General features: G+C 35.0%; 1 pseudogene; it reads right to left on the bottom strand.

Annotated features, from left to right (window-relative positions):
* The window catches only part of LOC149220800 (pyrophosphate-energized vacuolar membrane proton pump pseudogene), a 38,928-nt pseudogene extending 14,090 nt beyond the window's left edge, over positions 1 to 24,838 (bottom strand).
* Positions 24,839 to 25,515: the final 677 nt, after the last annotated feature.

Here is a 25,515-nt window from a genome sequence, read left to right as displayed (position 1 = left end):
TGTTGGAAAATCAAGTTTTTGGTTTGAGGTATTTGGTCCAAGGTATTTTGATACAAGGTATTGGTCCAAGGTATTTGGTCTAAGTTATTTGGTCCAAGGTATTGACCCTAGGTATTTGGTCCAAGGTATTGGGCCTAAGTAGTTTTACTCCAAGGTATTGAAAAAGGCCTAAGAGTATATAAGGAGGAGAAGATCATTAGGCCAAGTGTGCAAGTTGAATATCTTATGAAGTATGTAGGTTATGGGCTTATGGTGCTTTGCTTGATCTGAACTAAGGATGAACCTTAGCAGTTGATGAGGGATAAGATCTAATGATGGATTAGGATCTTAAGGTATGAAATGAATTATCATTATGTGGTTTGATCATGTATAGTCTAGATTTGAATTACTGACGCATGTTTTATTCTGTAAATGTTATAATCTGGGTATGACTGAAGTCGGGAACAACTGCAAAGTTATGAGTTGATATTTGCAGATATGTACGCTGGTTGGATTTGATAAAAGCACGTATACACACTGGTTCGACACATATAAGTAGCGTATACATTATGAAATATGATATTTGAAGTTGCAGTTGGATCTGGTTGTTGTTACAGAGTTCTGGGTTCTGCTCTGTGTTCTAGTGACTGTGTTTTGATGACAGTATTCTGAATGTTCAGATTGATTGATTGTGAATCGCTTCAATAACGATGGGATTTCAGTGATTCAGCTGTGGGTGATTCAGAGATTGATGATTGAGTTTCATGCAGATGTATTTGATGATTGTATTGCATTGGTAATTGATTTTGAGATTTAATGTTGTTGATGGGTCCAGTATGAAAATTGGATGAAACATGGCCCTCAGATTGTGGTGTTGTGTTCCAAGAGTATCCAGTCTAAAAATTGATGAAACGTGGTCCCTGGAGGAAGAAATAAGGTCGTAGCCTTCTGTAGGTCAGCGCCTACGTACTAGTAAACATATCGGCTAGTACAAGAGCTAGGGGGTTGTAGCTCCCTTCCAGTAGAAGCTGGAGAATGAGAGAAGGTTGTAGCCTTCTGCAGGTGGGTGCCTGCGTATTGGTATGAGTCTGCACCAGTACAAGATTGTAAACAGTTTTTTCTTATATTAAAAGAAGACAACAGCAGGTGGTTTTTGTCCCGCATTGGGTTTCCACCTTAAATCTTGGTGTTCCTGTGTTTTTCTTATGTGTAATGGTTTGTTCTGATGTTACTACACATGATTACTATTTATATGGTTAATGAAGTACTGATGCACTGATTAAAGATCAACATATGATGAATTAACTGAATCATAAGTTTGCTGGATATACGCTAGTTTCCTTAAATACAGTTGCATGTACACGCGAGTTACCTTCATTGAAGTAGCGTATATAAATTTGAGTATGAAAAGAAAAAGATTAATGATTTGACTAATACTGATTCACCCCCTCTCTCAGTATTATTTCCAACAATTGGTTTCAGAGAACATCCTTCAGAAGAAGCTTGATTGCTTGAAGGAAGATCCATCAAGATGAATAACCATGAAAGCATGGGATCCATCAGACCACTAATCTTCGATGGGAGCAACTTTATTTATTGGAAAATAAGAACCACAACCAATCTATAATCTCTTGGAACAGATGTTTGCGAAATTGTGGAAGGAGGATATAAATTTCCAACAACAATTCCTACGGACATGGCAGGTAAAAAGCAATATGAAACCAATGCCAAAGCTGTCACTATTTTATTGGGAAGTTTGTCATAATCAGATTTTGTCAAAGTCATGCAGCTCAAATAACCCAAAGAGATATGGGACAAAATCATTCAGAGCTACGAAGGAGACTCTCAGGTAAAACGCGCTAAGCTTCAAACTCTCAGAATTCAGTACGAAACTCTTAAGATGCATAGTGATGAGAGTATAGCTAGTTACTTCTTACATATAGATGAGGTGGTTAATTGTATGAAGAATTTGGGTGAAGAGATAAAGGAAGTCACTCTAGTTGAGAAAATTTTGAGATCTTTCTCTGCTAAATTTGAGTCAAAAGTGTCTGCCACAGAAGAAAAACAAGATCTTCAGAATATCACTATGACACAACTTCACAGAATCCTAACTGCTTTTGAAATGAGAAAAGGAGGTCCGTCAGATATGAGAGAAGCCACATTTAAAGCATCAACAAAGGGAAAAGAAAAAGAAAAACAGAATGAATTAGAACACATTTCAGAAGAAGAAGATGAGGTAAATTTTGTCAAGAAGCTTCAACGGGGTTCTGGAAGGTTCAAAGGTAAGCTACCTTTCAAATGCTTTTCTTGTGGTAGAGTTGGTAATTACGCTGCTAGATGCCCTCATGTCAATGGAAAGATGTCTGCAAAAGCTAATAGAAGTTATTATACTCATGATGATAGTGATGGCTTGTCCAATAGTGATGAAGATGATCAAGAAATTAAACTACTCATGGCATATGAAAATGATGCCTTAGAAAAGGAAGATTTCCTTAAAGAAATCAGTCAACTTAAAATCAGTTTGGCAGAAAAGGATACAGTCATAAACACAGTGACACATCAACTCACTGAAAAAGAAAAACACAATGAAGTATTAGAATGTGAAGTAGTAAGTCTAAGAAAAGAACTTGAAAAGACAAAGACTCTAAATCTTAGATTTGCTAAAGGATCAGAAACGTTAGATGAAATCATCAAAGTTCAGCGTTCACCCATTATAAAGACTAGTCTTGGTTTTCATGAAGGTGAATCTAGCTCACAAGATGAGGTAAGGAACTCCAATGAAAAATCTGAAATGCTCAACAAGGAGATAAAAAATCAACCCCATCAACAACCAAGGAAAGAAATTCTTCAAATAAAATCTTTTACTCCTAACTGTGGAAGTGATAGTCAGTTATTTCCTTCGATGAATGATGTTGAATGTTTTATATGTCATAATTTTGGACATGTTGTAGATAGATGCAAAAGTAGAGTGGTTCAAGACTATCAAACAGAAAAATCATTAGGTTCCAGGTACTTTAAGGGATATTGTTTTGCTTGCAATATGTTTGGTCACAAAGCTATTGATTGCAATAGAAGGAATATGAAACATGTAAGATGCTATGCGTGTAACAAGTTTGGACATAAAGTAAAGGAATGCAGGAGAAAATTTCAGAAATCTTATCAAAAGGAGAATACATCATCACAATCCAAGGTATTGAAGAAGACAAAATTGTTGTCAGAAAGATGTGGCATAGCTCGGTTTACAGACATAACAGACCCAGGGGAAGCTAAAAGTGTAAAACATCAGTATTCCAATTTTCATATGCAGCTATTATGAAGAGAAGTCATGTATATACGCGAGTTAGAAGCTGCGCGGTTGCGTATATGGTGTTTTGAAGAAAAAGCAGCAGGACAGACTCAGGAGAAGGAGTTTGATATGGTTCAGTCACTTATCTACAACACATATTTCATTAAAATTGGAAATTTTTTATTACAAGGACATCACTAGAATTGGATTTTTTTGTTATTTTTAAATTCTAGATCCATTATTTAATTCCAAATTTAATGAAATATGTGTTCTACTCTATTTGATGATGATTACAATCTACTGATGATATGTGGAAATGTGTTGGTACTCATAAGTTGTCACAGGTTCAGGGGGAGCATATGCTTCTAATAATGCATTGTTAGCATTATGTTAGAAGATATTGGTACTTGAAGATGCTTATATTGCTTGACCCACATAGTTTTTTTTATTCAGATGATTCTTTTGATGATGTACACATACATGCTGATGCTGCTAAGAGATGTTGATGGTGCAGATCATATATGGTGTATGATAGTTGCTGATGAATATCATGGTCTTGTTTAGATTGTTGGTCCTTGTTATAAATATCATCATTTGATGTAAAGGTCATGAAAAGACCTAATTTGTAACCCCACTATGCATGGGAAGGATGATGTAATAATTTCTATTTCAGTCATGTATAAACATTTGGTATATCCCTACTTGGTTGGGTGGATGAGTCAAAATTGGTGTATCCCCACTTGTTTGGGAGATTGATGTATGAGTCATTGGTGATAGGAAGATCATACTCACTTAGATTTTTTTTTTTTTGCATGTGGTTCATGAACACCCTGGTCAGTGAGTGGTTGCTACGTCCACAAGAAAATCTGGGCTAATCGCCCCTCGGCCTACTGGCAAGACCTGACCCCAAGGGCTTCGGGCGGAATCGACCCTGTGACCTCTCGATGGCAAGGCACGGTTTTTGACCAACTGAGCTAACCCTTGGGGTTGGTCATACTCACTTAGATGAGTTATAGAGTAATGTTATTCTTTTGAAAAATATTTTCCCAGGCTCTGCACATGCTCAGGGGGAGCATGGACGGTCTAGTGCATATCAGCATGTACAAAGGGGGAGCTCAATCAGAGAACTCATCATGTACTCAGGGGGAGCATGGACAACATAATGTATATCAAAGAGGGAGAATATCTTGGTCTGCCCTTTGCCCTTGATTTCAAAGGGGGAGAGTGTATTGGTGTTGTTGTTGCCATCAAGTCCAAAGGGGGAGATTGTTGGCATTATGATACAAGTGTTGTCCTTGATGGCAACTCACTCAGATGAAATTTCACATTGCAGCGTTAATAGCAAAGGATTCAGATCAGTCTCCAAAGAATGAAGAAAGAGAGGTATATGCAGGTTCACTTTGTCCAAGAAGCGTATACACGTGGGTTAAGAGAACAAAAGGATCGTATAACGTATACACGCACTTTCAGAGGAGGAAAAGTGCATGCATGTTGGAAAAACAAGTTTTTGGTCCAAGGTATTTGGTCCAAGGTATTTTGATCCAAGGTATTGGTCTAAGCTATTTGCTCTGAGGTATTTGGTCCAAGGTATTGACCTTAGGTATTTGGTCCAAGGTATTGGGCCTAAGTAGTTTTGGTCCAAGGTATTGAGAAAGGCCTAAGAGTCTATAAGGAGGAGAAGATCATTAGGCCAAGTGTGCAAGTTGATCTGAATTACTGACGCATGTTTTATTCTGTAAATGTTACAATCTGGGTATGACTGAAGTTAGGAATCACTGCAAAGTTATGAGGTAATATTTGCATATATGTACGCTGGTTGGCTTTGATAAAAGAGCATATACACGCTGGTTCGGCACATCTAAGTAGCGTATACATTATGAAATATAATATTTGAAGTTGCAGTTGGATCTGGTTGTTGTTACAGAGTTCTGGGTTCTGCTCTGTGTTCTGGTGACTGTGCTTTGATGACAGTATTTTGAATGTTCATATTGATTAATTGTGATTTTATTCAGTAACGATGGGCTTTCAGTGATTCAGCTGTGGGTGATTTAGAGATTGATGATTGAGTTTCATGCAAATGTATGTGATGATTGTATTGCAGTGGTAATTGATTTTGAGCTTTAATGTTGTTGATGGGTCTAGTATGAAAATTGGTTGAAACATGGCCTTTAGATTGTGGTGTTGTGTTCCAAGAGTATCCAGTCTAAAAATTTATGAAACGTGGTCCCTGGAGGAAGAAAGAAGGTTGTAGCCTTCTGTAGGTCGGTGCCTACGTACTAGTAAACATATCACTATTATAATAGCTAGGGGGTTGTAGCTCCCTTCCAGTAGAAGCTGGAGAACGAGAGAAGGTTGTAGCCTTTTGCTGGTGGGTGCCTACGTACTAGTATGAGTCTGCACCAGTACAAGATTGTAAACATATTTTTCTTATATTAAAAGAAGACTGCAGCAGGTGGTTTTTGTCTCGCATTGGGTTTCCACCTTAAATCTTGGTGTTCATGTGTGTTTCTTATGTGTAATGGTTTGTTCTGATATTACTGCATATGGTTACTATTTATATGGTTAATGAAGTGCTGATGCACTGATTAAATATCAACATATGATGAATTAAATGAATCATAAGTTTGCTAGATATACTCTAGTTTCCTTAAATACAGTTGCGTGTACACGCGAGTTACCTTCATTGAAGTAACGTATATAAATTTAAGTATGAAAAGAAAAAGATTATCGATTTGACTAATACTGATTCACCCCCCTCTCAGTATTATTTCCAACAATTGGTTTCAGAGTAGGTCTTTCATAATAAGCTTGATTGCTTGAAGGAAGATCCATCAAGATGAATAATCACGAAAGCATGGGATCCATCAGACCGCCAATCTTTGATGGGAGCAACTTTATTTATTGGAAAATAAGAACCACAACCTATCTACAATCTCTTGAAATAGATGTTTGGGAAATTGTGGAAGGAGGATATAACTTTCCAACAATAATTCTTACAAACATGGCAGGTAAAAAGCAATATGAAACCAATGCCAAAGCTATCACTATTTTATTGGGAAGTTTGTCACAATCAGAGTTTGTCAAAGTCATGCAGCTCAAATCAGCCAAAGAGATATGGGACAAAATCGTTCAGAGCTACAAAGGAGACTCTCAGGTAAAACATGCTAAGCTTCAAACTCTCAGAATTCAGTATGAAACTCTTAAGATGCACAGTGATGAGAGTATAGCTAGTTACTTCTTACATATAGTTGAGGTGGTTAATTGTTTGAAGAATCTGGGTGAAGAGATAAAGGAAGTCACTCTAGTTGAGAAAATTTTGAGATCTTTGTCTGCTAAATTTGAGTCAAAAGTGTCTGCCATAGAAGAAAAACAAGATCGTCAGAATATCACTATGATGAAACTTCACAGAATCCTAACTGCTTTTGAAATGAGAAAAGGAGGTCCATCAGATATGATAGAAGCCACATTTAAAGCATCAACAAAGGGAAAAGAAAAAGAAAATCACAATGAATCATGACACATTTCAGAAGAAGAAGATGAGGTAATTTTTGTCAAAAAGCTTCAACAGGGTTCTGGAAGGTTCAAAGGTAAGATACCTTTCAAATGCTTTTCTTGTGGTAGAGTTGGTCATTACGCTGCTAGATGCCCTCATGTCAAAGGAAATATTTTTGTAGAAGGTAATAGAAGTTATTATACTCATGATGATAGTGATGGCTTGTCCAATAGTGATGAAGATGATCAAGAAATTAAAATACTCATGGCATATGAAAATAATGCCTTAGAAAAGGAAGATTTCATTAAAGAAATCAGTCAACTTAAAATTAGTTTGGCAGAAAAGGATACAGTCATAAATAAAGTGACACATCAACTCACTGAAAAAGACAAACACAATGAAGTATTAGAATGTGAAGTAGTAAGTCTAAGAAAAGAACTTGAAAAGACAAAGACTTTGAATCTTAGATTTGATAAAGGATTAGAAACGTTAGATGAAATCATCAAAGTTCAACATTCGCCCATTAGAAAGACTGGTCTTGGTTTTCATGAAGGTGAATCTAGCTCACAAGATGAGGTAAGGAACTCCAATGAAAAATCTGAAATGCTCAACAACGAGATAAAAATTCAACCCCATCAAAAACCAAGGAAAGAAATTCTTCAAATAAAATCTTTTACTCCTAACTGTGGAAGTGATAGTCAGTTATTTCCTTCAATGAATGATGTTGAATGTTTTATATGTCATAATTTTGGACATGTTGCAGACAGATGCAGAAGTAGAATGGTTCAAGACCGTCATACAGAAAGATCATCAGGTTTCAGGTACTTTAAGGGATATTGTTTTGCTTGAAATATGTTTGGTCACAAAGCTATTGATTGCAATAGAAGGAATATGAAACATGTAAGATGCTATCCCTGTAACAAGTTTGTACATAAAGTAAAGGAATGCAGGAGAAAATTTCAGACATCACACCAAAAGGAGCATATATCATCACAATCCAAGGTATTGAAGAAGACAAAATTGTTGTCAGAAAGATGTGGCATCGCTTAGTTTACAGACATAATAGACCTAGGGGAAGCTAAAAGTGTAAAACTTCAGTATTCCAATTTTCATACGCAACTATTATGAAGATAAGTCGTGTATATACTTGAGTTAAAAGTTGCACAGTTGTGTATATGGTGTTTTGAAGAAAAAACAACGAGACAAACTCAGGAAAAGGAGTGTGATATGGTTCAATCATTTATTTGCTCTATTTGATGATGGTTACAATCTACTGATGATATGTGGAAATGTGTTGGTACTCATAAGTTGGCTCGGGTTCAAGTGGAGCATATGTTTCTAATAATGCATTGTTAGCATTATGATTGAAGATCTTGGTACTTGAAGATGCTTATATTGCTTGATCCACATAGTTGTTATGATTCAAATGATTCTTTTGATGATGTACACATACACGCTGATGTTGTTGATAGATACTGATGGTGCATATCATATATGGTGTATGATAGTTGCTGATGACTATCATGGTCTTGTTTAGATTGTTGGTCCTTGTTATAAATATCATCATTTTATGTAAAGGTCATGAAAAGACCTAATTTGTAACCCCACTATGCATGGGAAGGATGATGTAATAATTTCTATTTCAATCATGTATAAACATTTGGTATATCCCTACTTGGTTGGGTGGATGAGTCAAAATTGGTGTATCCCCACTTGGTTGGGAGATTGATGTATGAGTCATTGGTGATAGGAAGATCATACTCACTTAGTTGAGTTATAGAGTCATGTTATTCTTTTGAAACATATTTTTCCAGACTCTGCACATGCTCACGGGGAGCATGGACGGTCTAGTGCATCTCAGCATGTACAAAGGGGGAGCTCAAACAGAGAATTCAACATGTACTTAGGGGGAGCATGGACAACATAATATATATCAAAGGGGGAGAATATCTTGGTCCACCCTTTGCCCTTGACGTCAAAGGGGGAGAGTGTCTTGGTGTTGTTGTTGCCATCAAGTCCAAAGGGGAGATTGTTGGAATTATGATACAGGTGTTGTCCTTGATGGAAACTCACTCAAATGACAGTTCACAGTGCAATAGGTTAACAACAAAGGATTACATATCAGTCTCCAAAGAATGAAGAAAGAGAGGTATACAAAGGTTCACTTTGTCCAAGAAGCGTATACACACGGGTTAACAAAACAAAAGGAGCATATAACGTATACATGCACTTTCATAGGAGGAAAAGCGCGTACATGTTGGAAAACCAAGTTTTTGGTCCGAGGTATTTGGTCCAAGGTATTTTTATCCAAGGTATTGGTCCAAGGTATTTGGTCCGAGGTATTTGGTCCAAGGTATTTACCCTAGGCATTTGCTCCAAGGTATTGGGCCTAAGTAGTTTTGGTCCAAGGTATTGAGAAAGGCCCAAGAGTATATAAGGAGGAGAAGATCATTAGGCCAAGTGTGCAAGTTGAATATCTTATGATGTATGCAAGTTATGGGCTTATGGTGCTTTGCTTGATTTGAACTAAGGATGAACCTTAGCGGTTGATGAGGGATACGATCTAATGATGGATCGAGATCTTAAGGCTTGAAATGAATTATCATTATGTGGTTTGATCATGTATAGTCTAGATCTGAATTACTGATGCATGTTTTATTCTGTAAATGTTATAATCTGGGTATGACTGAATTCCGGAATAGTTGCAAAGTTATGAGTTAATATTTGTAGATATGTATGTTGGTTGGCTTTGATAAAAGCGCATATACACGCTGGTTCAGCACATCTAAGTAGCGTATACATTATGAAATATGATATTTGAAGTTGCAGTTGGATCTGGTTATTGTTACAGAGTTCTGGGTTTTGCTCTGTGTTCTGGTGACTATGTTTTGATGACAGTATTCTGAATGTTCAGATTGATTGATTGTGATTTGCTTCAGCAACGATGGGCTTTCAGTAATTTAGATGTGGGTGATTTAGAGATTGATGATTGAGTTTCATGCATATGTATTTGATGATTGTATTGTAGTGGTAATTGATTTTAAGCTTCAATGTTGTTGATGGGTCCAGTATGAAAATTGGATGAAATGAGGCCTTCAGATTGTGGTGTTGTGTTCCAGGAGTATCCAGTCTAAAAATTTATGAAACGTGGTCCATGGAGGAAGAAAGAAGGTCATAGCCTTATGTAGGTCGGTGCCTACATACTAGTAAACATATTGGTTAGTACAAGAGCTAGGGGGTTGTGGCTCCCTTCTAGTAGAAGTTGGAGAACGAGAGAAGGTTGTGGCCTTTTGCACGTGGGTGCCTGCGTACCGGTATGAGTATGCACCAGTACAAGATTGTAAACAAGTTTTCCTTATATTAAAAGTAGACAACAGCAGTTGGTTTTTGTCTCGCATTGGGTTTCCACCTTAAATCTTGGTGTTCATGTGTGTTTCTTATGTGTAATGGTTTGTTCTGATATTACTGCACATGGTTACTGTTTATATGGTGAGCAAAGCCATTGATACCATACAAACTGAATTGGTTCCAAATATAAAGTTGCAATACGTACCTTTTGTGTGTTTTGCACATTATTGAGATCGAAAAATTGCTCCATTTGTAATATCCATGTTGTGGGATCCTTGCCATAAAACTTCCTCATATCGATTTTTGGAATATGTTGGGTCTTCAATCCAACATTAGAGTCTATGAAATCATGATTAACATTTCTTTTGTTCACATCATGAGTTTCCTTTACTACCCTTTCACCATTAGTATGTATTTATTGTAGAAAATTTGTCAAATTTGTCTTCAAATCTGCCATCCCTGTCTTCAAATCTATATTCAAATCGTCCATCTTAGCTTCCACATCATTCATCTTAGCTTCTACATCTTTATTTAAACCATCCATCTTAGATTCTATTACTTTTTGTGCGAGTGACATTTGTTGCACTTGCTCTCGTAATTTTGATATATCATGTTGCATTTCTTCCTCTTCTTCATAAGTCATTCTAGAACTTTCAGGTTGCTTACTAGGTGTTTGCATTTTCTTTCCTCGGGGCATCAGTTATCGATAATAATGCTCTACTATGCCCTTTGAATTCCTTCAAAATAACTTTTTAAACCAAGCTTAGGAATTATTTTTTAAAATCTACACACCTTTTTTCACTTTGTAAGAGCTCAATATTGCCTCTGATGTATCTCTGTAATTTTGGATCATCCAATTATGAAATTGTGACCTATAGTAGCCCTCTGTGTCCTCTTTCCAATGCTACCAGTTTGATCCAAATTGGATTCTCCAAGGAAGAGTTATGCCAAATCTCCCACAGTGACCTCATTATAGACTAGTTCAGTAGAGCGAATTTGTACGACGTGCCACGTGTCCCTGTTTTGACCTTTGGCTTTGAAACATATATACAAGAAAATACAGTCCATCATATTTCTGTACCTTCTTACAAAATTTCAATCCGATGCTCAGAGAGAAATTTATGACGATTTTCCCCAGGTCACCTGTTTGGAATGTAATTCAAGAGTCTGCAAAAAGACCAACTTCCTCAGTTCATATCTCTGTAAATATAGTGCAAAAAGCTCTGAAATTCGGACCCGAGGTTTAGTGCGATTTCATCTCAAATGGGCTTTTTTTTTTTGCTTCTGAAACGTCGCAGAAAAAAAGGTATAGTGAAAATTCCACGATGACCTATTTGGAGCAGCGAAACCCTAGAATCCAAAGCTCTGATACCAAATGTTATGAAACCAACTCACAAAAAGATAGAAAAGATAGATCAATGCCTTAGAATTTAGCCTCTTCTAGGGGGGAACCTCCTTTACATTACACAAATGAATAATTCTTTCATGATTCAAATGACAAAACCTCCTTTCTATATATAGGAGTCTAAGGAGTCACAATATAACCCAGCTGACCTAACAATAATAATATAAAGGCACAAAAAATAAAAATAGAGGGATTCTATGGGGCACAGTAATAACAATATGGGAACAATAGGGGCACAACAATATTAATAAGGCATACAACTACAATAGTAATGGGGTATCACTAGTATTATAGGGACCTAACAATTAATGAAGCACTAATGCACTGATTAAAGATCAACATATGATGAATTAATTGAATCATAAGTTTGTTGGATATACGATGTTTTCCTTAAATACAGTTGCGTGTACATGCGAGTTACCTTCATTGAAGTAGCGTATATAAATTTGAGTATGAAAAGAAAACGATTATTGATTTGACTAATACTGATTCACCCCCCTCTGATTATTTCCAACAATTGGTTTCAGAGCAGGTCCTTCAAAAGAAGCTTGATCGCTTGAAGGAATATCCATCAAGATGAATCATCGTGAAATCACGGGATGCATCAGACCACCAATCTTTGATGGGAGCAACTTTATTTTTTGGAAAATAAGAACCACAACCTATATACAATCTCTTGGAACATATGTCTGGGAAATTGTGGAAGGAGGATATAACTTTCCAACAACAATTCCTACAAACACGGCAGGTAAAAAGAAATATGAAACCAATGCCAAAGTTGTCACTATTTTATTGGGAAATTTGTCACAATCAGAGTTTGTCAAAGTCATGCTACTCAAATCAGCCAAAGAGATATGGGACAAAATCATTCAGAGCTATAAAGGAGACTCTCAGGTAAAACATGTTAAGCTTCAAACTCTCAGAATTCAGTATGAAACTCTTAAGATGCATAGTGATGAGAGTATCACTAGTTACTTCTTATGTATAGATGAGGTGGTTAATTGTATGAAGAATCTGGGTGAAGAGATAAAGGAAGTCACTCTAGTTGAGAAAATTTTGAGATCTTTGTTTGCTAAATTTGAATCAAATGTGTTTGCTATAGAAGAAAAACAAGATCTTCAGAATATCACTGTGACGCAACTTCACGAATCCTAACTGCTTTTGAAATGAGAAAAGGAATATTTTGAAAAAAGGAAAAAAAAGAAATATTTTGAAAACAAAGTTTTTAATTCTAATCATTTTTTATTAATGACTAACTTTGTTTTTCATATTTAGGAATTTATATGATAGATTTGTCCCTTATATTTAGGAATTTATATAATAAATTTAAGTCAGTGAATTAAATTTTAGATTACCAAATTTTATTAAATCTTGTGTTCATAAATTAATTTAAATATAAAATATATATAGAGTTATTTTGATTTAAGTGGCATATATTTGGGTAAATTTGATAAAAGTAAAATAGTTAAAATGATATATTAAAAAATGTCTACATGACATTATTTTATTAATTCTTATTTTTTCTTAGGTGGCTATTTTTGAGTTGAGATTTCCTCTAATTGGAAAAGTAATTAAAGTGATGTTGGGTATTTCTTGCTGAGAATTCCTGGTAGTCATGGACTATGGTCAACATCTTGCATATCTTCATATTCTTATTATTCCTTTGGGTCATAGGGAGAGGTGACCAAAGGTTCATTCCTTGTGTGGATGTGAATTTATTTTGGAATAATGATATCTGCGATGAGTTTTGATTTGACAATCATATATGTAAATTAAAATTTGTTAATGATTTTTTGATAGAGAATTATTGTATATGATGACATTGTTATTTTTTATTATGGATGTTGTCAATTTCCCTTAAATTTCTTTACAAACATTGTTATCAATTTGAATTGTGATATCTTCTTTAATGATATTAAAAAATTCTGATATATTTCACTATGCAATTGAAATTAGTAAAATTAATCCATAAAGAGAGTCATAAATGGAAATAAAAGTACACTCTACACAAGAAGTCAAATGCAAATGTAAATGGGGATGTAAACATGGATCAAAATTGGGAGTAAAATTGGATGTTAAATTAGGCATTAAAATAAGATGCAAACAAGGACATGAAAAGCGTTTAAACTAGAAGTAAAAAAACTTTGCATCAGTAGACACAAAGAAGGGAACAAAACATGGCATACAAAAGGATATCATGTTGGGCACAAATAAGGATTCAAAAATGGACACCAAACTAGATGCAAAAAAGGACATACAACTAGATGTAAAATGGGATGCAAAAGGGGATGTCAAGTTGGGGGCAAAAAAGAACCAAAAAATGATGAAAATTAAGATGCCAAATGATGATGCAAAGAATGGTGTAAATTTGGGATGAAAACTTGGGCACAAAAAAAAAGCGAAAAAAAAAGGTTGTAAGACATAAAACAAGATGCACAATGAGGCTAAAAAAATGGATGAAACCAAGGACGCCATATTGGATGCCAAAAATGATGCATAATCAAATGCAAATTTAGACTCAAACTTAGACATAAAATGAGAGTGTTAGGCCCCTATACTACTAGTGTAACCCCTTATTGTTATTAGTACAACCCCCTTATTATATTGTTGTACCCATGTAGTCCCCATAGAAGCCCACTATTGTTATTATTGTGCCCTTACATTATTATTGTTATGTCGGCTCTGATTATATTATGACCCCTAAGACTCCTATATATAGAAAGGAGGTCTTGTCATTTGTATCATCGAAGAATTGTTCATTTGTGTAATGTAAAGGAGGTTTCCCCTCAAAGAGGTTGAATTCTAAGGCGTTCAACTATATTTTCTATCTTTTTGTGAGATGGTTTCATAACATTTGGGATCAGATCTTTGGATTCTAGGGTTTCGCTGCTCCAAATAGGTCATCGTGGAATTTTCGCTATAACTTTTTTTCTACGATGTTTTAGAAGCTAAAACAAAAACCCATTTGAGACGAAATCGCACTAAACCTCAGATCCGAATTTCAGAGCTTTTCGCACTATATTTGCAGAGATAGGATATGAGGAAGTTGGTCTTTTTGCATACTCCTGAATTACATTCCAAACAGGTGACCTGGGAAAAATCGTCATAACTTTTGTTGTGAGCATCAGATTGAAATTTCATAAGAAGTTATAGAAAGAGGACGGATTTTAGTTTCCTGTGTATATTTTTCAGATCCCAAGGTTAACATAGTGACACGTGGAACTTCATACAAGTTCGCTCTTCTAAAAAGTTAAATAATCAGGTCATCTTGGGAGATTGTGCATAACTATTTCTTGGAGAATCTAAATTCGATTAGATTGGTGGCATTGGAAAGAGGACATGGAGGGCTATTGCTGATCATAATTTCAGAACTGGAAGAATTGAAATTACAGAGTTATAGTCATTTCAAGATCGAGCTCCTAAAATCAAGAAAAGGCGATATGAGGAAGTTTGATGGCAAGGATCTGGTAAATTGGATACTTTAGATGGAGCAATATTTTGATCTACATGGTGTACCACTATTACAAAAGGTAAAAAGTTAAATAATCAGGTCATCTTGGGAGATTGTGCATAACTATTTCTTGGAGAATCTAAATTCGATTAGATTGGTGGCATTGGAAAGAGGACACGGAGGGCTACTGCCGATCGTAATTTCAAAACTGGAAGAACCGAAATTACAGAGTTATAGTCATTTCAAGATCGAGCTCCTAAAATCAAGAAAAGGCGATATGAGGAAGTTTGATGGCAAGGATCTGGTAAATTGGATACTTCAGATGGAGCAATATTTTGATCTACATGATGTACCACTGTTACAAAAGGTATGTATTGCATCTTCATATTTAGAACCCGATCAATTTTTATGGTATAAAGGGCTTTATTCTCGTAAACAACTTGTTACGTGGTCAATTTTCATGGAGGAAATGATAGCACATTATGAGGATACAAAGAGCAACACCACAACACTTGGAAAGAGAAAAAGGGCTTTGTTACAAAGTGGAAAGTAAAATTATGGCAACAAGGAAGTCTACCCCTCACAACTATAATAATGGAAGTGGTGTTTCTCCTAGCCTTCCACAACCTACAAGGGTTACACCACAACAATTGGAAGAAAAAAGAAAAAAATGGCTTTGTTACAATTGTGATAGAAAATGCACTAAAGGTCATAAGTGTGATGAGAAGAAATTATTTTACATAGAGTATGAAGAGGAGGAAGAAAAGGATCAAGAAACATCAAAAGAAAAGGATACTCACCAGGAACCAACCCCAGAGAAAGAAGAAATGAATCTGACCATATCTTGTAATGCATTCGTCGGAATTACCACTCCTCAAACTATGAAGATAGAAGGACATATCAAGAAGAAAAAGGTAATAGTGTTGATTGATTAAGGTAGTACCCATAATTTTATTATTGTAAGATAGCCAAGGACTTGAATTGCTTCCTAGATCCAGAACCAGAGTGTCAAGTGACGGTTGTAAGTGGAGGAACCATAAATTGCTCTGGAAAGTGCCATAATATCAAGCTATCCATGGGAGAATATTTATTGAATAGCCCAATGCTTTCCGTTCCAATGGGTGGTGTTGATGATGTACTAGGAGTCTAATGGCTACAATCCTTGGGTACAACAACTTTTAATTTTCAAGAACTTTTTATGAAATTTTCTTCGGAAGAAAAGGAAGTTGAATTAAGGGGTATCACAGGGAAACCAGGAAAGATAATCAACTCTGATGAAATGAAAAATCTTGTAAAGAAAGAACAACGAGGCGCAATTGCACAATTATGCTCGCTAACTATTTGCACATCGAAATCATGTATTTCTCTAGATATCCAAAAAGTCTTGGACAATCAATCCAAGGTATTTGAGACTTCCAAAGGTCTCCCACGTATTTGTGATCATGATCATGCTATTCATATTATTCCAGGATGTGTTCCTCCAAACGTCAAACCTTATAGATATCCATGTGCCCAAAGGAGTGAAATTGAACATATGGTTGCAGAAATGGTAGAGGTTGGTACAATAATCCAACCAAATTTGATAAACAAAGGAAGGTATGAATGGAGGAATGACGAAGCAGGGTGGGAACTCATTCAAAAGTTTCCGAATATCCCAGTTCCAACAATATTGCCAGAACTTGAAAAGGAAGGAAAAAGCATATTGGAACCTGAAGCATTTACAGAACTGAGAAGTCAACAGCTACGAAATCGATCAATTTCAAAGCATCTCATCAAGTGGAAGAACTTACCTGTTGAAGATTTCCATGGAAGGACAAGAATTTTATATAGAAGCATCAAGAACTCCTCAAGCATTGAGGACAACACTTTTTGAAGGAGAGGGGCATGTTAGGCCCCTATACTACTAGTGTAACCCCTTATTGTTATTAGTACAACCCCCTTATTATATTTTTGTACCCATGTAGTCCCCATAGGAGCCCACTATTGTTATTATTGTGCCCTTACGTTATTATTGTTATGCCGACTCTAATTATATTATGAACCCTTAGACTCCTATATATAGAAAGGAGGTCTTGCCATTTGTATCATCGAATAATTGTTCATTTGTGTAATGTAAAGGAGGTTTCCCACTCGAAGAGGCTGAATTCTAAGGCGTTCAACTATATTTTCTATCTTTTTGTGAGATAATTTCATAACAGAGAGGCAAATGTGGACACAAAATGAGGCAGAAAAATGATGCAAAATTGCATGAAAAAGTGGATGTAAATAATGGTGCAACATTAGACACATAAGTAGACACAAAAAAAGGGTGCAAAAATGGGCATAAAAATAGCTCAAAATTGGATGCAATGGTGGATGAAAAAAATGATGCAAAACTTGGAGTATAAACAAATGCAAAAGTGGACATAAAAGATGGCTCATAATTGAATGTAACATTAGACACAATATGAGATGCAAAGGTAGACATAACACATGAATTAATATATGATGCAAATATAGATGCAAATTTGGATGCTCAAAAGGGTGTACAATTGGATGCAAGAAATTATGTTAAAAACGATGCAAAATTTGATGTAGCAAATGGTGCAACATATGGTGCAATATGGGATGTGAAAAAGGGAGGTAAATCAAACGCAAAAGTGGACGTAAAAATGGTAAAAAAAAACATGCAAAAATGGGTACAAAAAGGAATTAAAAATTTGGTGCTAAATCAAATTAAGCATATGGTGCAAAGATAGGCTCTAAAATAGGTGCAAACTAGATGCAAAAATAGGTGCAAAACTAAATACAAAAATAGGTGAAAAATTAGAAGCAAAAACTAGTGCAAGACAATATGCAAAACCTGGTGTAAGATTAGATGAAAAACTCGACACAAAATGGATGCAAAATACTGTGTAAAATTGATGCAAATGATGGAACAAAAATGGAAGCAAAGAATGGCACAAAATAGGAAGAAAAAAATGATGAAAAATAGATGCAAAAAATGGTACAAAACTAGAAGCAAAACCTATCATAAAATCATATGCAAATCTTGGTGCAAAATTTGACACAAAAATGATGCATAATGTGTTGTAAAAAAGGTTGCAAAATCTATCATGAAAAAAAATGCAAAATCAGGCGCAAAAAAGGATGCTTTACAATAGTACAATAGGAACATATTTAGCATCAGTTTTCTCATCCCAATTGTAAAAAATGAACTAAAATCTGGCGGTAAATCTGATGCAAATTGCATGTTTTACTGTAGTGAACAGGAAGAAAATTTTGCATGAGACATCATACATTTTCATTATAATGAGACATCATGCCAATTGACAATGCAATTTCCTTTAAGTAGTGCATGTAATTCTAAAATATGTAATTGAATAATTACTTTTGTGATCTTATCAGGATTGATCTATCATATAATATCATAATGGTAGTTTTTTCAGCCACATTACACTCATTCCATCCATCAACATGGTTGGAATAAAGAGAAAATGGCCATGTATTGAAAATTTTGAGAGATTGTAGTATTTTGGAGTGAAGAGATGACACTAAATTATATTAAGACCAACATATTGAAGGATTCTTGTTGTTGAAGCCTAGGCAAGAAGACTATAAAAGGAACCATATATTAGAATTCTTAGTGTTATGCGTGGTAGCAGACAATGATACTATTTTCAAAGTCAGAACATGATACCAATTCTAAATAATTTGAAGCTTGAGTTTGGTTGGGGGGACATGTTTGTGATTGCTACAATTGCAAGCATCCAAGAGTTTTTGTCCAAGGACAGAGAAAGAAAAAAGGTTTAATTAAAAATCTTAAAAGGCAAGTGTATTTATAATTTTATTGTTAAAATATTTCAATAGTTTAATGTTTCCAATAATTCCAAGCAATAAAAGATGGAAAGATCCTAAACAATGCACAAAATAAGATCACACAACTAGAAGATAAACCTGAATAACCCCAAAAAATCTCACAAATCACTTGTGTGTGCACTTCCCTGACACATACAGGTGTAGCCTAGTGGTGCCAAAGATTCAAACATGGCTAGCCACAAAAAAATGCACCTACCAAACAAGAAAAGCACTAGAATCCACATGTCACGCCAATTTGAGAGGAGATTTCTATTGTAGAATACAAAACTAATTTGAAAGGATACTCGCACTACATAATATGAGATCAAGAAAATTGTACGTGGAAAGAGAATCATTCATGAGAAAAAATAGTCTCAAACAAATAAAAAATAAAGAAATGCAGCTAAGAAAAAAGATCAAACATGTCATTTAAAATTTTGTAATCATCTAGTGAAACAATTTAACACCCCTAATGTGACCCCCTATGTGTATTGTACATAATTTTCATTGGGATGGTGAGCCAAGATTTCTTGGCCCTATTTGCACATGTATATAAGTTTTGGGGCCACAGTGCCTATAGAGATTAAAGCCTGAAAAACATGTATGTTGAAAGAACGGTGAGCTAGAAATGTACATGTATATGTACATATGCACATATATTAATAAAAATAACACCATTGATTGTATGAAGGAGGGATGAAAAGAATATTGGAGAGCTATGACCCCACAAGAGGGGGAAAAATCCAGATCCATGAAATAAAATATTATTTTATTATTACTTAAAGGGCATTAACCTTAGGATAACTTAAAGTTCCTTAACCTTAGGGCGAGTCAACCTTGGTTTATATGAAGGCAATGGAGATGATGCTGAGTGGTAAGTTACATGCATGAAAAGGCCTTAACTTTGGGTAGGGCGAGTTAGACAGGGCTTCATTCTCCTTTGGTTAATCATGGTGATACATTTCCCTTCTCATTTATTGAAACATCTGCCCAAGCCTAGTAAGGAAGCCATATAAGAGACTGGAAGGGATAGAGAAGTTGGATTGCATAGTAATATGATGTATCATTTCCATTAGCATCCCTCATGTCCCAACATAGATATTTTTAGAACCATCCTACATTGAAGCACAAGAAGAGGGAATTAACCTAAAGGACTGAATTTGTAGAGAAGGGGGATCCCCTCTTGAGTTGTGTGTGGTTGAGGGGAAAGAAGAGTTAGTGATTGGGATGGATAATTGAGTGGGAAGCTTGAGTATTAGTTTGTTCTTGGGTTGAGAGTAGAGGCATATTTTTCCCTTGTGGTATCCTATGTAACATGGTGTGCTTTATATAATGTATTTAGTGTGCTATTTTTATGTGTTTAATGGTTGCTAAACTATGTTTTTCTACTTCTACCAGATAATATATGTTATGCAGGGTGAATATGAGGGTAGGACTATATGGTTGCTCATATGCAGGGGGTGTTTAATGCCTAGTACTATAAATATTAATGATTATATTAATATTAGATGTTAATATATGGTATTCTATACTTAACAAGTGCTTGAAAAAATGACTAAAAATAGACGAGGTTTAATGGATTGCCATAATAGTAGGATACACCCAAATGGAAATTGGGAAGAGACATTGAAAACAATTGACCAAATGCTACAAACAAGAATGAATCCAAATCATCTGACTCTTTCCAATGCCATTGATGTTTGTTCCAATCTAACAATCCTTGAAATTGGAAAGCAGGTCCATTCTTTTGTTATCCAAAGTGGCCTTGACTCAGATATCTCTATTGGAAATGCAATTATTGACATGTATGCAAAGTTTGGAAGTTTTGGAGATGCACAAAATGTATTTTATGAATGTGGATGTGAGATTACCTCATGGAATGCATTACATTAGCAATGGAGCATTATGTGTATATGGGTGACCTTCTTTTCCATGTTGGGAAACTAGAAGGTGTTGATGATTTTATCAATAAATGGGGTTTGAACCAAACGCTTTGGTATGATAGACATTGTTATCACCTTGAAAAGTAAATGGAAATGTGGATGTAGAGAAATGAGTAACAAAATATATAATCATGCTCTAACATATATAGTTTTGTCTAATATGTGTGTGTGCGTGTGTGTGTTGCATCTGACAGGTGGATTATCTTGCAAATGTGAGAAAAAAAATGATGAAAGACAAAGGATTAAAATAGAAGCTAGGATGAAACTGAATTTGAGTCTAGAATAAGGATCATTAATTTTTTTGTAAGAGACAGATAACACCCATAGTTAAAGGATATATAAAAAAAGTTGGAGAGTTGTAGTGAACAATTAAGGGGTTTGGGATGCTTCCTTGATACAATATTTGTGTTGTGTGAAGTGGATGAGTATGAGAAGGAAACCATCCTTCTTCTCATAGTGAGAAGATGACAATTACATTTGGTGTTATGAAGACATTCCAGGGACACCTATCCACATCATCAATAATATTTATATGTGCAAGGATTTCCGTAGTGCCACCAAACACATTTGCAGGATAGTCTCCCTATTTGTGAGAGACATAAATCATTTTCATTTATTTAAGGATGGTGTGTTTATGTGGATATTATTGGTGACATTCTTACATAGAGTGTATACTGAATCAAATCATTGAATGGATTTGTAGACTAAAATACAAATTCTCTGAGCAACCACTTTAGAGAGACTTGGATAAAGGTCTTGATCCATATGCCATTACCTAAGGGGTGTGTTCAAGTAGGAAAGACACAAGAAGTTTCTAAACTTCTCAATAACATAATACGGTGTGGATCTTGGAATTATGACGATGAGTCTCTCTATGACACTATCATCAATGGACTTTAAAAGAAAGGGAAATTTGATATTTCTATCAAAGTCTACAATCAGATAGAAAAGGATGGCATAGTACCAAGTATTAGTAAGTACATGTCACTCTTAAGAAGACTCATGAAATTAGAAGAAAACTTGGAGCTAATAATCTCAACAAAAATATCATTTTTAAAAAAATTGGCTTCTGATTTAATTTGCAATATACTAATTCCTTGTTTTTGAAAGCATGATAAATATGAGGAGGCTTCCATTCTTCTCCTTGAAATGGAAAAATGGAGCATTCTTCCAGATATATTTACATTCAAGTCACCAATTAAAGAGAAATACAAAATCTATCGTATATTTTTTTTTGACCAGAGCTTGATATCTCGTCATGAAAAATTCATTAAAATGCTTTATGAAGAAGGAAAGATACAAGAAGCATCAACTATATTGCAGGAACTTGAATTATGTGAGAGTACAACTGCTAGAATTTCAACTTGATAAATCATTTGATGATAATGAACTTAATACAACCTCCATGTCAACAAATAATACATATGGGATACTCTGAAGGAGGGTTTGATCATTCATATGTCAAATCATAGTATATAGAATTTATTATCAAGCTTTATAAGGAATGTAGAATGCAATATGTTTTGATGATTTTGATGACATCATTGAAAAGAAGCCACTACCAAATTTTAACTTATAATGTCCTCATTAGTTCATTTTTCACAAATGGTAAGCTTGTAGGTTTAACCCTATGCAAAAATGATCTGCAAACGAATTCTTAAAAGCAAAAAATATATTATAGACACATATTTTCTCCTGGAACCTAAAACCAGAAAAAACAGTTTGAGTTTTTATTATATTCCTTTCAATTTTACAATACATTATATACATTCTAAATCATTCATAAAACTCAATCCATTAACCCTGGATTAGAACATAACCATAGTTCCTTTGATCGGATCTACAAAATAATATGGGAAAAAATCATCATGAGAAAAGTCATGAGAAAAAACCATGTGCAAAATCATGGGTGGGTCTTCCCACCATCCTTGGGTCCACACCCTATCCTTGGGTTTGCCCATCCATTATTGGGTTTGCATAAAAGAAAATATCAAGGTGTTGCCTTGGACCCCATGCAGGTGGGCTACCACCCCCCTCCAAACCCCCCAACAGAGGGGGATCCTACCCCCGCTGCATCCAAAGCAATGTAACAATGCATCAAGCTAATCATGGAAAGAATATAACACATACCCAACAAAGATACAAGTAATAAATAAGATAATCAAATAAATTATAGTACTGCCCAACCATATTATGTAATTCAGCCCCTAACCTAGGTTTTTGTTTATTAAAGAAACTTCAAGAGAAAAACATAACTACCTTCACATTTTCTATTACATTAGTTGAGCCAATTCTCACCCTTTCTGAGCCATTTTCCTTCTAAGATGACTTGAAAAAAATAACTTGTCAAACTGATTTCCATTAAGATTTATGTAAATGTCAATCTAGGAAAGAACTAAACATGATGCCATCATTTAACTAGACTAAGTTCAAAAACAATTGTTTCAAGGGAAAATAAGGGGAAGCGAGCCTACAGTCAACAAGAGTAAGATGTTGAGAGAGGAAAAACCTGAGGAATAACACGAATTGATTGAAAATGATAAAAAATGTTGCCAAACACAACCATGTGAGCATATATATTGAGCAATTCCACCATGTATAATTTTTTTCTCGCTAAGAGAGAGCCCCACCATCATGGCTGGTTTGCAACCTTGAGATGTTTCTTTTCCTGCTTGTATATTTTATGGTATTCAAACCTAGTTCCACCAGACTACACAACTTCACGTTAAATCTTAACTTGTTTTTGGTCTCACATTTTTGAAATATGTGAAAATATTCATGGGACAGTCAATTGGTTATGTCTCGTGCTTCTCACCATTGTGCGTGATTTAATGTATTTCTAGAAATATCATGTACAAATACCAAGGTCCTTTACTTGAGGTGATTATTTAAGTTTGAAATTATAGGTAATTATTCCATTCAATTGTCGTCAAATATCTAAAGAACATGGAAAACTGTCATAGTATGATGATTTCAAGATAGTCATCGTAATACCGATAAACACAGGTGGATTAAACAAAAAAGTAAAAATAAAAATGACATTATTCTTGTAATTTTCGATGGTATGGCCGATTTTAGCTATAGCATCATACTATTTCATCAAAATTTATTCCCATATGTATTAGTATATTGTAGGAAGATTGTGAGAGTTTCCAAAGGATGATATGGATGCAACAACTAGAGTTCCATAGGAAGATTCAACATAGGACCCAAATAGATCTAATCAAATACCAATGATATTATTAGCAAATTCACCAACGTTATCAACAATGACAACTTGGTTGTGTGGATTGTCTTTAGGAATGTTCCTCTCAACCTTGCCAACAAGATCAACACCTACATTTGTGGCTTTGGTGTAAATACCACTAGCTGCTTTTCAAAATAATGCCATGGAAGAACCTCCAAGACCATAAACAGTAATGGCTTCAAAATGAACCTCTTAGTCATTTCCATAGTACAACTTGAAAAGGTTAATGGAAACATAAAGCACAAACAATCCATTTGCAAGAAGAAAAAATTACATAATAACACTAGATTGAAAAGCAGTAATGAAATCTTTCCCAACACCCTTCTTGGCTTCTAGTGTTTTTCTTGCATTTTCATAAGTTACAATTTTCATTCCAATATACCCAGAAAATATAGATGTCAAAGAACTAAGAAAGACATATTGTGTGCTAAAAAAGGCATCAGGGAGGGTTGGCTTGCACATCACTTATTTTTTGTACATATAAGGTTGACCTTTTGTACCAAATTTCTCCATTGAACCAATGAACACAAATATGAGGATGAAAAAGAAAACCATGAAAATATCAATGTACTGATACTTGGTGAATAAAAACGAGTTCACCCCTTCATAAATGGTTCTCTAGATATTTGTGCATTTATTGACGACATTGTGGTTGTTCACCCCCTCCCCTTCTTCGATCAAGTACTCAATGTAGCCATTCTTGATATTGCTAAGGGTGTGTGAGTGGTCAGGTGCCACCTTAACGTGGGACACTAGAAGCCACTGAATTATAGTGAATGCAATACCCAGAAAAAAAACCACCAGAATTAAGACCTCCATCAAGGTTTCAATGAGAAGAGGACCACCCATTGTTAGAGACCTAAAATAATAGATAGAGTAGCGAAAGCTGAAACGTTACTAGGAGAAGAAAATAATAGGGAGAAGCCATTAGAAAAATGAAGTAATAATGAGCTACACATTCATTGAGAAAAATTCAAAGCTAAATCGATAGAAGACTTGTTCACTTTTCCTTCTTACACATTTGACTATGTGTACTGAGCTAGGAAGGTCCCACAATTAAGATCCAATCTTTCCCTTAGTATCATGTTTGTATGCCTCACTTACAAAAGAGCCATATATGCAACTTGTTAATGGAGCAATTTCTTTATAACATATAAAGAGATGTTGTTTCCATGTTTACAATGTCCATGATTCACTCTTTGAATCTCTAATCTAATTTTAAAAAATGCTTGGTATGGATTCTTTGAGAAAATTTATTGCATAGACATTTGTGATGTATACATTAGCCTTAGAATAGCTATGACACAACTTATGGAACACTATCTTATTGATGCTACTTGTATCAATAGAAAAGCAATTCGATATGGTAGGAACACAACATTAACATTTTGGCTCAAAAAAATAAAATAAAAATACAAGGCCCTTTTGCACTCGAATGGACGTGTGAACTCCTTGAAACAAACTTATATGTTTGATCTTCTTGAAGCCACATGTTCACACAGTTTTCATTCTAGTAAGCATACAAC

Source organism: Pinus tabuliformis, chromosome Q (assembly GCF_031772625.1).
Source record: "Pinus tabuliformis cultivar Carrire ecotype Pingquan chromosome Q, CPIR1, whole genome shotgun sequence".
In the NCBI taxonomy this organism is placed as follows: domain Eukaryota; kingdom Viridiplantae; phylum Streptophyta; class Pinopsida; order Pinales; family Pinaceae; genus Pinus; species Pinus tabuliformis.
This window is presented reverse-complemented; position numbering and strand designations above follow the sequence as displayed.